We start from the raw sequence: 17,404 nt of genomic DNA, 5'->3' as shown, positions 1-17,404 counted from the left end.
GGAGAGGAGAGGAGAGGAGAGGAGAGGAGAGGAGAGGAGAGGAGAGGAGAGGAGAGGAGAGGAGAGGAGAGGAGGGGAGGGGAGGGGAGGGGAGGGGAGGGGAGGGGAGGGGAGGGGAGGGGAGGGGAGAAGAGAAGAGAAGAGAAGAGAAGAGAAGAGAAGAGAAGAGAAGAGAAGAGAAGAGAAGAGAAGAGAAGAGAAGAGAAGAGAAGAGAAGAGAAGAGAAGAGAAGAGAAGAGAAGAGAAGAGAAGAGAAGAGAAGAGAAGAGAAGAGAAGAGAAAGGAAAAAAGAAAAGAGAGGAGAGAAGAGGGAAGGGAAGGGAAGGGAAGGGAAGGGAAGGGAAGGGAAGGGAAGGGAAGGGAAGGGAAGGGAAGGGAAGGGAAGGGAAGGGAAGGGAAGGGAAGGGAAGGGAAGGGAAGGGAAGGGAAGGGAAGAAAAAAGAAAAGGGAAAAAGAAAAGAAAAGAAAAGAAAAGAAAAGAAAAGAAAAGAAAAGAAAAGAAAAGAAAAGAAAAGAAAAGAAAAGAAAAGAAAAGAAAAGAAAAGAAAAGAAAAGAAAAGAAAAGAAAAGAAAAGAAAAGAAAAGAAAACGGAAAAGAAAAAGCCCAAAAAAACAAAACCAAAACCAACCCAACAAGCAAACAAAAACAAAAACAAAAACAAACAAACAAACAAACAAACCTGACCATGTGTGAAAGACCTCTACAAGGACTCATACTTAGAAACTTCTGCCCTTTATCTGAGAGAACCCTATGCTGAAGTAGGTACCAAATCTTTGTGTATGTGAATACTATTTACAAGTTTTCCTATTCAAATAATCTGTGCAGATCTATTGAATTACAGTCAGACCTGCTGAGAGAATCATATTGAACTGAAAGTGACTGTACCATTAAATACCTTCTTGCAGCTGAAGGAACAGCTCTTGGGTGAGGTGGTGGATGGCAACTAACATGGGGGTACACTTAGGAGACCAGGAGGGCCTTTAGTTGTGGAGCAACTGCATTATGGTCTGGAACTTACTCCTGCAGCATGCAACAAATGTGCACAGTATTTCCCTGTAATAACACACTGTGTTGTGAACTACTCACTCAGGCACAATATCAAGTCATATTATGGATATCTGTGATCAACGAGTGGATCATATCACTAATTTTGAGACTGTTCATCCACTCTGTTTTTTTCATCAAATATAATTTCTGGACTTGCTTCCTGGGGAGGGTTCTCTGCTTTCTGTTTTAGACCTCCAGCTCTAGTAGCCTCATTTAAGGATCATTTTATCAGAGGAAGAAGTATCAGGTTTCTGTGTAAGCTGTTAGGAATTGGCTTTAGCTGAAGCTGTGAGCAAAACACGGAAAGTATGGGTTGTGGAAGCTGACTGCAATGATTCCCTCGTGATAGTGAAGAGGTGATAACAACAGATAAAAAGTGGTCCAGAAACAATGAGCAATAGACTGGGAGGTGCCTTCAGAACTGGAGAGCAAACAGCTGTTTGTTTAACTCACTGAACTCATGTTTTTGTATCCTTTTCTGGTGCAGGAAAAAAAAAAAAGCCCAAGTTATTGGTACAGGTCTGGAATATACCTTTCCATGTGTGTCAGGTGAATTCCTCTTCTACAGGGAATGAAGTGGGAATAGAATGGTTGCCTCTTCTCCTCCTTTAGTTGTGAAGGGCCAAGGAGAAATTGATATCTGAAAAACGTTCCCTCAGTTGACAGAAATATGGGCATGAGATGTGAAAGCAGGAAACATCTTACCAAGTTCAAAACTGACGGGAACATGTGTGTATTTGAGTTTGGTTCTTAAGTTGTTTCTCTGGAAGTATCACACAAGACTGTTGCAAAACAAACAGGCTTGTTAATTTAAACCAATATTCTCCCAGTTCTTGACACTTCGTGAGTAACTAAGGGAGGAGGTGAACTGCCTTGGCCACCTCTCTGGCACAGTCACACGCTGCCTTGGCAGGAGTTCCCCTCAATGCAGACCATGAAGGACAGCCTGCACGTCACTATCTGAGGGCTTCACTCATGAATCGTGGCAGCTGCTGCACAGAAGCCACCAGTACACTCCACTTTTACTACTACCGAGGGCAAATTCCCTTGAAGGTTTGGGCTTGGCAAGGTGCCACTCATTGACTCAACATCACTGTTTCAGCATGTGGTTCTGCTGCTGTTTTGTTAGAGCACGTGTGTGGGCAGTGTATGTGTTTGGATCCTTTCTGCTTTTCTGTTTGTTCCCTTTTGATCATATAAATCAATATTTTGTACTTGTTGCGATTTTCAACTTCCATGCTATACCATTGCTATGGTATAATGAAATAATCGATAGCCAGATCTGTTTTGTTCTGAAATTTATGTCCAGTTACCTACAGCTTCTCTCAGTTCCTTTTTGGTATAAATCCCTTTGCTTAGACTTGGGCCAAAGTATTTTCTTTCTGGAAAGCAATGAAAGAAATGGTCCTGGCTGCCTCTTTTTGACGAAAGATAATCAGAAGATATAAGATTTCTCACTTTACTGAAACGTATCGAACTTTTAGTGAGTATTCCTTTTGGTTTTGATGACCTTTGAATGGATAATCTTTATTCAACTTCATTCATATCCAGTCATTGCTATTGTTTGTACTCTATATGAGATCTCTGCTTGCTTGGTGAGCTCCAAAATGGTTACTGTGAGGAAAGGTATTTGTGGAACATACTTACACAGTAACTTATTTCTTTCAGTTACAAAAGAATGATTCAAAAATAGTGGTGTTTTCTGGTGGTTTTTCTGTTTGGTTGGTTTGCTTCTTTTTTTTTTTCCCCTTTCCTCTCCCATAAGGCTTTTTTTTTAAAAAAAAAAAAAAAAAAGTAGGTTGTTGTGTGTTTTTGTTTTTGTTTTGTTTTTTTCCAATTTTGCTACACTGGAAGAAAAATTTGAGGGGGTAGGTGGAGTGGAGGGGATGGGAATTTCCACTTCATACAGAAAGATAATTCTTTATGAACCAAATTCTTATTTGGCTTCAGCCCCTGCAGTAACCTTGACCAAATGCCCACATTAAATGTTTAGGTTAGATTTTAAAATTACCCCTAAGACTATAGCTTTCACACGTCAACACTCAGGTTTCAAGAAACATCACTTTGTCTGTCTCATTTAAAAACAGAAAGTTGTATGCGGACACCTGGAAAATATTATTTCCAAAATGACACAAAACTGGAAAAACTTATCATTGTGTACTCAGAGAACTCCTTTTTGTCTTAAGTGGACAACGAGTTTTGTTCCCATTACCATTAAATTATATCTGTGTGATGTGCAAATCTAATTGTTCCAAAATAAATCAGCAAAATAAAAGCGGAGATTAGAACAATAGCTAACAAGATAGCTGAATACTTACAAAACCAATTTGTACTTTTGTCTCCTGTAATGTTTAATTCCTGCCATACACTGTTTCCTGTTGTCATTGTTTACCACCTAGTGTCATTTTTGATTGTGAAGTATACAGGTTTGGGACCTGTCTTTAAAATTTTGCAGGCCGCCATGGATGTCAGTGGTTCTGTATAAATATGGCAATATACTTGTGGCTGTTTGTACCTTCGTGGTTGTTACTATGGTACCCCCAGGCTGAGACTTTAAAAGCATAGTATCCAACAACAGCAACAGCTGAGGAAAATAATCCCTCTTCCCTCACCTTTCAGGGCTGACCTTGCTAGCTGAACAAATCCAGCCCCATCCAGTAGATATATTTGTAAACTCATGGCAGTTATTAAAATATTAAACAATAAAAAAGTATTCATATAAATTCTAATCTCTGTATATATATGCATATAGTAACCATTCCTTTGATTGAAGGTACAAAATGGGAAATTTCAGGTCACGAACAAAAGAGCCGGTAGTGGTAAACACATGAAAGGGAACTACAAGCCCCAGGATTGTAAGCTAATAAATGAATAATGAAACAGACAGACAGATAAGAAGGGCTTTTTCTCAGAGCTCTGCAACTCACACAACTTAATCTTTGTAAGGGAGGGAAGTGTCGCAAATACTGCCTAGTATTTTTTCTAAAGCTCATGTCCTCTGCAAAAAAACTAGCAACCATACTGGAATGATTAGTGATTGTACCATGAAATGGCTTGGATTTGCTCATCTGGCTTCAAGTTCAGAGGAATGACCAACAAGCTGACTTATGTTCTTAACAGTGTAGACCCAAAAGGGTTTGAGCAGATGTTGCAGGCTTACTCCAGGCAAATACATGAAGTTTTGTGGTTTCTCTTAAGTGTTTGCTAATATTTACCACATTGCAAAGTCAAATGTCCTTTCTCAACAGAGCTGACTATTCATAATACAATACAGATGATTTAATCTGTGGTTTGGACTTTCAGTTTCTACTAGAGCTGTGTAAAGTCTGAACTGCTCAAACCTGCAGTATATTGACATATAAAACAAAAAGAGGCCAAAAATCCCAATAAATTCCAAGCCCTGAAACTCTTAACATTCATACCTCCATGGCTCGGTTATATTGCGGTGCTGTCTATGACTCTGTGTGTGTCTGTGTGCAACTATGACATTTCTCCTGCAAGTCCATAACTGAATGAAGTGGGAGGTTTTTTAGAAAAGTTTTTGAAGCACTTAAGGCAAGCTCAGAATTAGAGGCATCAGCATCTTGACTGTACTTAATTCTGTTACTCGCACCAAAATGTTGGTCCAGACTCCTCTCTTATTTGTGACTTGTTTACACAAAAAAAAAATAACCTACTAACTTTTAATGTTGAAAATATTTGAAATTCGCTACCAGGTAAAGTAGTTTTAACAAGATCATTATTTCTTTCAAAGCCAATCTAAATTCTACTTGCAATCTCCTGACTATATTGAAATCCTGAAGAGATTTTTTTTTTCTTTCCACAGAAAAGGGTTTTATTCCAAAAACGTGAAGTTCTTGAAGAACTCAAATCCCTTTTGAGTTTGGTGAGTGCTTTTGGACAAAAACACTGGGTGACAGAAACTTTAGAGAACTCTAAACAATTTGTTTTGACATCTGTACACAATGACATTTAATTGTCTTTGCTTGAAAAATTGTTTTCATTAATAAATGAAGACAGAAGCCTGAGAGATTTGAGAATCACTAACAATACACTTTGTGTCAGAAGAAATACCTCTGCTGACAAAAAATGTATTATGAGGTTTTTTTGGTTTAGCAAAACAAACAATGGGTTTCGGTTGACTTGAGATTATTTTATTTTTATTTTTGTTTTTTTTTTTTTCCTCAGTTTGGACAGAGAACCAAAAAAAAAAAAAAAAGGAAGAAAATAAAAAGACCAACAAAAAACAACAAATGAAAACCAAATTAATTTAATATATAGTAGTGTTCTTGAGTAATGCCCAGAACGAAGCAGAATGAAATGAAGTTTGTATCTTGGTTGAAATGCTGGTCCTTTTGAAATCAATTACAGAATTCCCACTGAACTCAGTGGGATCAGACTTTCACCTTCATCATTAACTTACAGCTCAGTTTTCCTTCATCATACATTGCAGAAGTGAAGGACGCTTCTTTCTGGTCAAATCCCTGCTAGTGAATCTGTCCCAAGAGAAACATGAAATACACACTTTCTGTCCTAAAAGAGCACTTGAAAAAGCACATTTCTCCAGCTTTTATAAGGTATGTGAGCGTTTTCAAACGTATCTTGATGTCTTTGTCTATAGTAAAGTCTGCTTAAGATGTTAATAATTTTTGACAAGCACTTCCCTCGTGTCTGGATTTTGAAAGGAAAACCTAGAGCATAAAATGGCCCTGTTCTAGTCATGCAGTGGATTGAAACCAGCAGAAGCTGATAGCAAACAGCTTTTCTCAAAGTGTAAGTTTGGTTTCCTTTCCCATGGATTTCTACTTTGCCTTTTGCTGCAAACTGGCAACACTATTTAAAAAGACAGAACAAAAATTGAACCTGTAACACTCCCTTAAATACTAACACAGTGTTCAATCTTTTTTTATTTTTTTAATCAGCTGTACTTTCTCTCTGACATCCAAAGAGTAAGGTTAAAAAAATTGTCTTGTAAAAAAAGCTTTTGGAGAGCTTTGTTTAGAGCATGGAGCAAAACTCCCCAAAGGGGGAGTCTGCACCCTGGAAGGTCAGGGCAGCTATTTCCCGTTCCAGGGCAGACCAGCATCACCCACCCCCCCTCTTTCTTCCGTTTATTGAGTCAATGGCAAGTCATAGGAAATATCCACTTTTCACTCATGTATGGGAATAAAGCAGCATTAATTAGATCATAGTTTTATTTATACACGGCTTCAAGGCTGTGACTTATCTGGAAGTTTTTGAAATTCATCTGGTTTTGAGACAGAGTTGGGAATGTAATGGATTTTCTAGGACTAACGAGTGATTTTTTATTGTTGAGCCATGGTAGCTGAACATGAGCTCTTTGTTACCAAAATTTGACTGAATATCTGAGTCTTTGGATGCCTAAAAATAGATGTAAGTGCAGTGTGTCTTCCTATCTTACAAAACATGTTGTTGTGTGAAAGCAAAACACTTTAGATTCAACCTGATCTAAAAAGGGCATCTCCATCCCAGGAGATACATTTGAGAGAGCCATTCTAGTCTTTTGTGAACAGCAGGGACATAGTCAGTGTGGTGAATGGGGCAGTGGGGCTCATCCTAACCTAAACACCTGCAAACAGCAACACACCTGGTCCTAGTCTGCAATGACAATGTTAATGAGATCTACACTGATGGTGGTGGAAGGTGAGGCTCCTTGCACTCAGTCTCTGGGTACCCTTCGAACACAGGGAAGACTTTTTCACTTTCATTTTGTCTGGTGGTGTTCTCCAAGGCAAAACTTAAATTAGGTCTAGACATTGCTATTGTTTTGAACTTATTATCCATATAATCATGTATTTCACCAATTTCCTGCTGCCATTACATGTACATTGTTCAGGTCTTTCCTATAGTGAATTCATTCTTCGTTTACTCATGGTAATATAGATTTATATTTTTAAGTGAAATCTCTTTCTGCTTGTGATTGGAGACTCCCAAGGGAGGCAAAGCTGATAACAGCTCTCACTTTAAACCAAACCAAATTAGTAATGCAAGTTTCTAACACATTATTAAAACAAACAAACAAATAAATAAAGTAAATAAATTAAGTAAATAAAGAAAAGGTGAAGAGGTTCTAGCTTCACATTGAAGGATAAATTTATTGGTGAAAATGCTAAGAGGCCAGAAGACATCCTACAATGAGAGAACAGCTACAGGACTAACCAGAACATTTCTTTGATATGGCATATTAAAGGACAATTTCGGTTTTGCTAGAAGTCACAAATTTAAAAGTGTTTGTATATCTTCTATCACATATTTCCTCCATCTTTCCTGCCAGACCAACCTATGCCTTCTTCCCATTTTCTGCTGCAGCAGTGGCCAGGCTTTTCCTTTTCACTTGCTCTGGCAGCTGCAGTCCCACCCTCATCTCGGCACAGAGCGCACAGTGATTACATATGTCTATTGCAAATTATCATTTTCCCTTCTGCCTCCCAGCTACAAATTCCCATCACAGTATACCTCTCTTTAAATCTCCTCTTTATTGAGTTTCATCAGCATAAGGCCATTGTTAATACATCTGTTTGAAATAAAAAATAATTTCCCTGTGTCTGCCACCTCCTCTCCAATAGAGTTTCACCCGATCCCAGGTTCCAGCCATGATTAGCCAGCAAACATGTGTTTCAAATAAAAGCTATCTTCTCTTCACACACGCCCCCTCCCTCTCCCAGCTGTGGATGTCCCTACTGCGTTATCCTCGTTTGTAACTCTTCTGCCTTATTTTCAGCTTTGCTCTCTCATAGCTGCCTATGAATGTTTAGCATCTTTCTTTCAAAGCAACAGCTCTAAAAAAGCTAAATAAATGTCACATTTTTCATTTTAGATGGGGAAACTGAAGACTGAGGAGTTGGAGAAATTTGCTGAGTGCTCCAGAGGGGGCACAGGAGGCTTGGAAATGGGAATGGGGACCAGATTCTCAACTGGTGCAAACTGGAGCTGGAAATCAAGATCTCTTGGTTAACAGGCATTTGCCCTTGTGTTGGATTGTTCTTCCACCAGGTTTTACTCTTTTCAGAGACAGGCAACTTTGGGAAGCAACTTTTGGCAACTTAGGGTGGGTCAAGGAAGTGGTGGGTTTCAGACCTACAGCCACAGCATACCCCAAGGGATGGTGACTGTACCCCAGGAAAGCTGGCTGACCCCATTCTGTTGGTGCAGGCTGGTTTCTATCCCACAGTTTAAAGCACAGCTGGATGTCAAGACTAACTAGACAGGCAATTTAGATCAGGTTTTGTATTTTTAAATCCTTCCCTTTTGTTGTCTGCTGCTTTATTTTTCTGACGCTTTCTTGTATCTACAGAAGGAAACCATTCATTCAATGTCAAACACCCTCAGCTTCAGGCAGCTGCCTGTGGGAAGGATGGTGGGACAGAGCCACCTCCAGTCCTGAGGGATGCAATATTTGGCCTGTGACTGCAGAGAGACTTCAGGAAGACCTGTTGGCTAAAATTAGATAGACCAGTGCTGGCAAGCCCAAAGGAAGGAAAAACAAGTGCATAAATCCCATTCCTAGAAAGCGGATAAGGAAGGGCCAGGTGCTGAATTGGACCTCTCTTAGATGGCCTAGGAAGGAGAGCAGAGATCAGTTGTTGCATCCCTTTATCAGAGGTCCTGGCCTCTTGCATATTTCATTCCTGTTGTTTTGTAGTAAGACACTGATTTTGAATAGTCAAAGACATCCTTTCAGCTTTGCCTGTTATTCAATGGCCAGGGATAGTCCTAAATTTCTGAGAAATCATGAGCCCATCCTTCCTCCCATCTGAACAGCAGATGTCTTGTGCGTGTCCCTAGTTTAACCCAGTGGGGTTATTTCCCTGGCTGCTTGTACCTCTTACTGCAATTATTCACACCCAAACTATGTTTTGATCTACTCTGCAAAAGCTCTGTGCTCAACACTGAACTGCTTTCCCTTCTTTTGGCTGTGCTGTTATTCACATAACTACAACATGACAGTGCAGACATTTCTTACACTTCCTTGTGTTTATATTGCACTGTATTGCCAACCCCAGCTACTAAAAATTATGAGTTGTCCTCCAAAGCACTACCAACACAAAAGGATTAATTAGCAAGCAGTTGTGCCTGTTTGCCTGACTTCTTGCCTCTTGAGTCTAGATTCTCAGCTTTCCTCTGTGACTGTAGTGTCTAGAAATGTAATTTATTTTTTTAAATTATTTTTGTAAATGAAAGCTAGAATTCTAATTTAATCTCTTGTTTGAGGGATGTGTTACTTTAGGAAGGATGCACATCCATTGTCGTGGGTATCACTAAATACTTAGAAGAGTTGGGAATATGTTGCAAGAATTAGATGGTTGTTTACAAAGGAAAATTTGTACATACACCAGAAAACATTCCAGCAAACGTTAAAGTTGCTGTTCATTTATGTCACTTGCTAAATGCCATTTCCTAAAGAAAAGCATTCAGAGGTTGGTGTTTTGTTTTCTGTTTGTTTGTTTGTTTGTTTTTTCTAAAACATGATTTTGAATAAACTGTCTACAGTGTTGACAAGTGGTTTATGTCTTAAATAATTTTTCTATTGTGAAATAAGTTTATTTAATTCTAAAATAATTTCCCACAACAAAGGACTGCAAGGAGGCCAGTTAACATGAAGTAGATAGAGAGGAAGTACAGTATCAGAAAAAGTTCTTTCAGACTATGTTGGTAAAAATGTATGTGGGTTTCTGATTTTGCTTTTATTTTCTTTATGACCTTTGTGGTTCACAGACTCACAAGAATTAAAATATTTAAATATTAAAGAGTTGCATTTAGAGACAATTTATCTGACAAAAAACTGAAGTGACTCAGAAAATCTGCCCAAAAATTGCAATAACACTTCTGCAAGTATTGTCTTGATCTTCTGCAAAAGTATAGTAGCACAGATATTTTACAACAGTGAAATCTCAGACCTGAATTGTGGGAATGCTTGAACAAAGGTACATGATTTTCTGGTTAAACCTCTAAACCAACAGGACACAAGGGAGTTATACTAAATGTTGAAGGCTGAATATGTTTTCAAAGACATATTCTGTATTTAACATTTGATTTCTGCAAACATGATAAACCATAAAGTGAAATAATATAGAAGGAGATTTTGGATGCTGCAAAATCCAGTTCAAACCAGATAATTAACCCAGCTTTCATGTAAAGCTGCAATCCCAAGCCTATGACATATTGACCATTTGTTACCTCTGGGACAATCTTGAGACTGCTTGTTCACCAAGAGATAGAAAAGTAAAAGCAAGGCTGGCGTGGAGAGTAAGATGAGATGCACCTCCAACCTGTTTTACTGAATGCCTGAGACAATCCCAGGGAGCACTGATACATGTCTGGTACCATCAGCACATGTGAACTGCTGCAGATTGTGGTTTCAGAGGGAATGTTTCAACAATGGTTGTCTCCTTCCCTCTTTCAAGAAAAGAGAAGGTGCTGTGGGGAAGGCAGAACTTAACTCCCACAAATGATTACTACAAAAAAGGAGTATGTTAAATGTGGGACCTAACTTGAATGCTCCTTGGGTTGGATCTGCCCCTATGGCCTAGACCAAACTGGCTACAAATAAACTGTATTTGTCTGAAGCAGCAGAACCTGACTTACCTCTCTGCCTCCCTCACACTCCCCTGCTCAGCTGACCTAAAAAGGTAAAGGTGTTCCCAAAGGCACATAATGAGCATAGATAAAATAAAAATCTGAGATTGTTCTGTTGTTATTGTTCTAAAAGGGCTTAGACAAGAACATACAGTAGGTAGTCTCTGATGAATTTATAGCACATAATTCACTCTTGGATAATCTGTGATTTTCCAAGTGTTGACCAAGATGAACAGTTTAATCTTAGGTATAAACTAATAAGAAAGACCAAGTTACTACTGTCTTTTCCTTTGCTGCTGTAAAGTAGAGGAAAGTGTCATTTTCCTTTTCTGACTTGTTTTCCGTAGATTCTTGAAGTTTTTTCATGCACAATGAAGACTGTGAGGATGTCTTCCACAAACAAGCATTTTTAAAAATCTTGCTCTGATGTACTATTTTCTCACACAAGTAGGAAAGGCATTTAGCCCAAGTAATGGTTCTTGGCTCACTGTCCATCCACCCTTCAGGGGCAGGGGTGTAGACATAAGGCTCTGCAGACAGCAGCACAGAACTCTGCCTTCCTGGGATGTAAGCACATGAGCCTGCTGAACTGCAGCTTTAGAGGGAAGTGTGACTGGAAATGTTCCATGCAAAATACTTACTTCTCTGCAAGTGCATGTGTGTGCATTTCCTAAGCTCCGCTTCTGAAACCAGCACTCATGAGTGAGCTCCTCAGAGCTCTCTTTATAATACTATAGAAAAGCAAATTGTGGGTTTGGCTCATTTGTTGTTCAAAGAACTGTGAACTGAGTTGCAGCTGCAATGTTGAATACTTTTCTGACTTGTACCTCCGCAAGAACAGAAGGCTTCTCGAGATCTGATCAAAAGGCAAGAAAGCAAAGCAAGACTTGCAGAAGTCAGAATTTGCCTCCAACCATATTTTATTTTTTACTGCTGTAAGTGACACATCAGCAGGAACCAAAAATAACACGACCATACAGTCTGACTTTCAAATCCCAGCAGATTTTGCAGGCCTGATGGTAGAAGTGCTTTATCTGAAATCACTGCTTACAACATTCCCTCATTGGTTCTGCAGTAGAATTATGACAAGTAATTATGTGCAAGCACACACATGTGTGCACCATGTAGAATGTGTGCTACAGACTTTGCATGATCAGCAAACATTTGGCAAATATCACCCACAACAGCTTCTTCTTCACAAGTCTAGTGGTGACCCTGTCTTCTGTATTCCAACCATAACTGTTAATGTATTAAAGAGCTGTGCCTTTAAGCGTGAAGGCATGAATATTTTCATATTGATCCCTATATTTGATTCCTCTCCAGTTAGTCCATATATATACAGCCGGTTTCTTGGCTGGATTCTCTGTTCTTCAATGAAGTGGAAATATTTTATCAAATTTTTCTCGGAATTGAGCTGTTCACGTGTGTCCTTCAAAATGCGTGCTCTCTGTCTGGAGCCAATGATAACTGATGAGGATTAAACTGTTGCAGAAGCCTTTCTGCAACTGGTATTTCTCTACCATCTATCTATTTTCTTTGAAATAGTAATTTGTTGCTAATTTTTCTTAAAATTGACAATGTGACTCAAAAATTAGCTGTGAGGATAGACACACAGAGTATGATCAGGTAAGTCTTGTTCCTTTGGGTGGCTGGACTAAAATAGCATGATATCTCAGTATGCTACATGCACATCCTTCTTCCTACATGGGAGCAGCTATCCTATTCTCTGTGTACTAGGAACTTTTGAGATGTGCGTACATAGCTGCTAACAACACAACCACGTGAAGGGAATGTTTTATACCATACAGTGTGGCATTTTTTCGTGCTGACTGGTCTTGTTGCTATTTGTCTGTGCAATAGACCCATTTTACCAGTTGTAAGCCTTCTGCAGTCAAAAACAAGGCAATTCTCACACATAGTTTTTGCAAGATGGTTTTGGACCATTTCACACTCAGGAGATTTAATGAGTCTTGGAAATCACCACTCTCAATGTTTGAAAGTTAGACTTCTAATCCAAGGTAATAGTTAAGGCTTACTCTATAGCCAATAAATAAATACCTCCAGAAAAGTCACTTATCCTAAGACAAACAAGCAGTGCTATCGGAATAAAGTGATACATTTTCAGGCCAGTTAGTCCCATCTCTTTCCTTCCACTGTCTGGAGAGGAAGCTTAGATAGGCAGAATTAGTTGAGATGAAATCTGAGCCTTCCTGACTTCCCTGGGAATTGCTCACGTCCTGTCCCAGGTAGCTGGAGTGGTGGTTGAGTGATACAGATATGTATCCACTAGAGGCTATGATATGACCACAACAAATTCCTTTCCATCAGTGAGACAAGTGGGGTTTTAAAACAGACAGAAACCAAATATTCCTTTCATGTGGCTAGTCACTTGTCTTCCAGTCAGAAAATTAGGGGGTTTGTGGTGTTGCTTCATTGCTGCATTGGCACAGGGTTCCTTTGGTCTTCACTGCTGTTCTCCAAACCGCTAGCAGAGGTGAGCCAGTAACATCATCTTAACAGCAGGAATTAGTGTATCAAAACTGATTTTGCTTTATTTCTCTTTAAGTTACTATGCACTGACGAGTGACAAACTGCAGAGAAAACATGGTCTCCATGTTCTCTGACAAGAACTGCTGAAATATTTGACAAGCTTCAGTCAAGCCAAGCTGTTTTCTTCATTTTGAAGCCAACTTGCCAAGCAATCCTTCAACACTTTGTGGTATTTTATGTAGGATTCTTCAGTGTAAGAAAATGTAAAGTTCAGTGTTCTGTTGTACCAGTCCTCTCTGCTATGTTGCTGTAACAACAGGCAATGTTGAAGTTCTTGATTTTACAGTCACTCATCAGAGATTCTCTACCACAGCTGTGTAGTGTAGAGATATATATATGCCAGATATAAGACAGTGCCAACACAGTATATTTTGCATATATTTATCATGCACCTTTTAATACATCACCTGTGCTCCAGTGGTTCATTTTTTCCAGATACTTTCACACTGCTGTAATGGTTTAGGTTTTGTTCTTATTTTTCTGAACAACCTGATTCAGTTGGCTCAGTTGTATACAGTTTTGTGATCTGATACCTATTGCATCTTTAAACACTGTGAGAAATTTCCAGAGACTTCTAAGAGCACAAACCAGACGTCCCAGCTCCAGTGAGCAGGATGAGATGTTGCTGTGTTCAGTTTTTCAAAACTAGGGTTCATTCTCTCCCATCCTTTACTGCAAAACTTGCAGGCTTCCAGGACATCAACCTACCTAAATCCTTGATGTGCCTCACACTCCCTCATTTCCCCTCCCTTCATTACCTTTCTACCCTTTTTTGTCCCGTGTGCCACCCCAGCAGCCCCTTCCCACTGCAAACCCAGAAGTCTCCTGATGCCACTTGCCTACCTTTTCTGAATATAACAGCTATTCAGTGCACATGGGCCCAATGGCCTTCGAAAACACATTCAGAAGTCATGAAGAATAAACCCTTGCACAGCAGTTATTTCTATCTATGGAGTACCCTGGAAATAGAACAAGTTTTTCTTTATATGAAGCGATGATTTATGTAAAACTAAGGAACTGACTAATGTAAAAACAGGATGGAAACTGTATTAAAAGTGGAGGCTGTAATGACAGAAAGTGGCCATGTGGTGCAGTGGGAAAGAGGAACAAACCATTATATTCCAAGAACACAAAAATGACCTATTCATATCTACTTGCCACAGCAGGGAGATTTTGCTTTCCAGCAGAGCCTAGAAATAACAGTGTTCAAATCACTGAGGCACCAGCATGAGTCCTTCCAGGCCAGTGAAATGCCCCCACAGACAAGAAGGAACCATTAGTGTGTTTAATATATCTGTGAGGTGCTGGTACTGACACTGCATTGAGAGCAGAGATGGAGCACCGTAGATTTGCTTTCCAAACAAAAATATTGTAATATATATTTTACTGAGGTTTCTTCTAGCAAGTTAGCTCAAATTTGGGCCAGAAATGAGAAGGTTGAGTTTTTCTCTGCTTCTTCCTTTTGGAGTATAGAGCTGCAGTGGTTACCCTGAAGCTATTTGAAAGGACTAGATTCTATGTAAGAGACAACCGTGACACAAGATGCTCAGCAGTCAGGTCTGATATTGAAGTTGGCTCATGGGTAAATAGGAGCCTAGATGAGCAATAATTCTAATTTATGGGCAGATTGCTCTCTATCTACTGTGTTTTGCAGTGGAGAGTGAATGCTCTGGCTGTGCTCCTGCTGCAAATGGATGTGGGTGGCATGAAGAGTCTGAGCAGAATTACTGAGCCTGGAGCACCAGCGTGGTGCTGACAGGAGGTGGTGACAAACGCCAGGACATTGTCCATCCTCTCTTTCCCCTTCAGGGACAGAAGGTTTTTTTAGGACTGTTTGAGGGACATAGCTGACTGTACCAGCCCTGCACATTGTTGTACCTGCATAGTTTTGGGTGTGGTGAGTCACAGCATGGGTGTTTGCAAAAGGGTTGGTCATGAGTCCAAAAACTCTTCATCGGCTTTGCCAGCTCTGTCTGATCTAGTGAAACTGAACTCAGATGTCACCTCTCCTTAGAACCTCATTCTGCAAAGCATGGCGCATCCATCATGTCAGCTGGCATCCTTGAAGACATGACTTGGAAGGCTACTAGTGTCTAAATGAGAAAATGTAGGTGGAGTATGAGATTAGTGTGCTATGGCTAAGCTACTTGTTGACTTATCATACAGCCTTATTGTGCCTTGGTTTATCCTGCTTTGTCCAGGAGGGGAAGACTGTTTTCTGCTATATCTGTGCAAAATACGGTCCCTGGTTGCAAGTAGAAATATTTATCGAAAAAGGTGAATGCTGTCAATTAGTATAAAAAATACTAGAGATGTTAAATAATTTACAAGGCAGCATCTAGAGACCATGAAGGCAGCATCTAGACAGTCTGGTATACAGATTCACCCTAAGCTTATCTGGACATACAACTACAAGAGCCTACTAAAAATACACCACAATTTCTCAGGTAGAAAAGTCTCAGGGAACAAAACAAAACCAAATAAAACCAAACAAACCCCAAAATCCCAATCAAACAAATGTGCCCCACCCAAACAACCAACAAAACAAAATAAACAAACAAACAAAAACCTTAAAACAAAACAGCACAGAAAACCCAAATGAAACAAAAAAACAACCACCCTCTCCCACCCACCAACTACCATAAGCTCTAAAATATCAACAATGAAAAAGAATAATACAATACTTCAGAGTCTTCAGCAGTTTTATGTCCCAGAAAAGTGCAGATGTTCGCTGAAGTGGATGATAAACAAAAAATTTGTGTAGCTGGGGTAGGGTCTGAGAGGAAGTAAAAGAAATATGGAACCAGTTCCTCCTCACCTCAGTTTATATCCTCAATCCAAGAAGACTCTTTTTGATGTATTCTGCCATATATTATTTTATCCAATATAAATCAATGAGGTATGAGACAGACATGTGGACCGAAAAGTCTGTTCACTTAATCATCCGCTGGACATAGTCCCAGGTTGTGAACCAAATGGGATAGATACAAGGAAGATGAAAGCTGTTGAGCGTATCTGTGCAAAAATTGAGTCTTTGTGGGTTGCTAATGTAAACAGAGTGAACTCAATGAGTAGAAATAATCACCACTTGCAAAGAGTTCAGAGAAGGTCTGTTTTGCATGAGCCCCCAAAGATTAATCATGTTGGAGTAGCTGCTGTCTACTGAGATCTGAGAGTGAATGAGCAGCCTTGTTTGGACACATATTTGCTTTTATTTATAGGTAGCTAGATCTTCTTGTCTGATTCATAGCTGTAGTTCTGTCGAGTTAAAAAGCAAGGAAGGTATTTTTAAATTGTGGATTTATTTTCCAGAATAAAGTGACTCTAACTGATAGATCTTTTTTTTGTAGATTTTAAATGGAGCCATGAACTCTCTTTGTTAAGTCTTCCCTACCAAATGCATGTGCCCTGGAGAGTGATGGCATCAACCAGAGGTGTTGCAAGGTCTGAAGTGAGGCAGGAGGAAAACACAACGCAATGTGGGTACCAGGTTTCCTCAGACAATACTGGGAGCACTATCTACTATTGCATGCAGATGGATAAGACAAACTTGTTGCAAACTCATCTACATTGCCTTCTGTGCATGCATATTACTCACTTACATGAAATAACATCCAGAAATGAATCTAGGGCTTTTCATCGGAGGCCATGTCTGCATTAGCCAGTGTGTCTGTCAATAAAATGACCTATACAGTGACAAAGTTGTTCCTGCAGACATGTTCTCCACCCTGTACATCTTTCAGGGGCTTTTCTTGAGATTAGCACTGGACTGAACACCTATTTGCAGCTGCGGTGCCTGATATGCTTCCAGTCCAGTTTTATCCCAAAGAAGAATGTTTGTGCATAGGAAGACTGCTCAACAATGTGAACTGAAGCACAGTAAACGAGAACAACTTGCTTCAAAAGGGTACTAGAATCGACAGGGTTACAATCATTAGGCTGCTTCTGTTGAGAACCTCCTATTTCTAATCTTAAATCTAGGTATTTTGCCACAAAGTTCAGCTTTACGTGTTATTTCAAGTCTACTTGACAGAGGGGGCTCTAATGTGATGATCAGGATTGAAGAAGATCAGTTTTAGGAGACCTTTACTCCCAGAACTTCAAAGGTGATTGAACACATTCTCCTATTTGTATGACTGAGACTGACTCCCATCAGAGTTTCCACAAATCTTTGAGGATCTAGACAAGAGTACCCTGGGTTAAGTCATG

The sequence above is a fragment of the Patagioenas fasciata genome, chromosome 2 (assembly GCF_037038585.1).
Source record: "Patagioenas fasciata isolate bPatFas1 chromosome 2, bPatFas1.hap1, whole genome shotgun sequence".
Lineage (NCBI taxonomy): Eukaryota > Metazoa > Chordata > Aves > Columbiformes > Columbidae > Patagioenas > Patagioenas fasciata.
The sequence above is the reverse complement of the archived record's forward strand: the minus strand, read 5'-3'. Positions refer to the sequence as shown.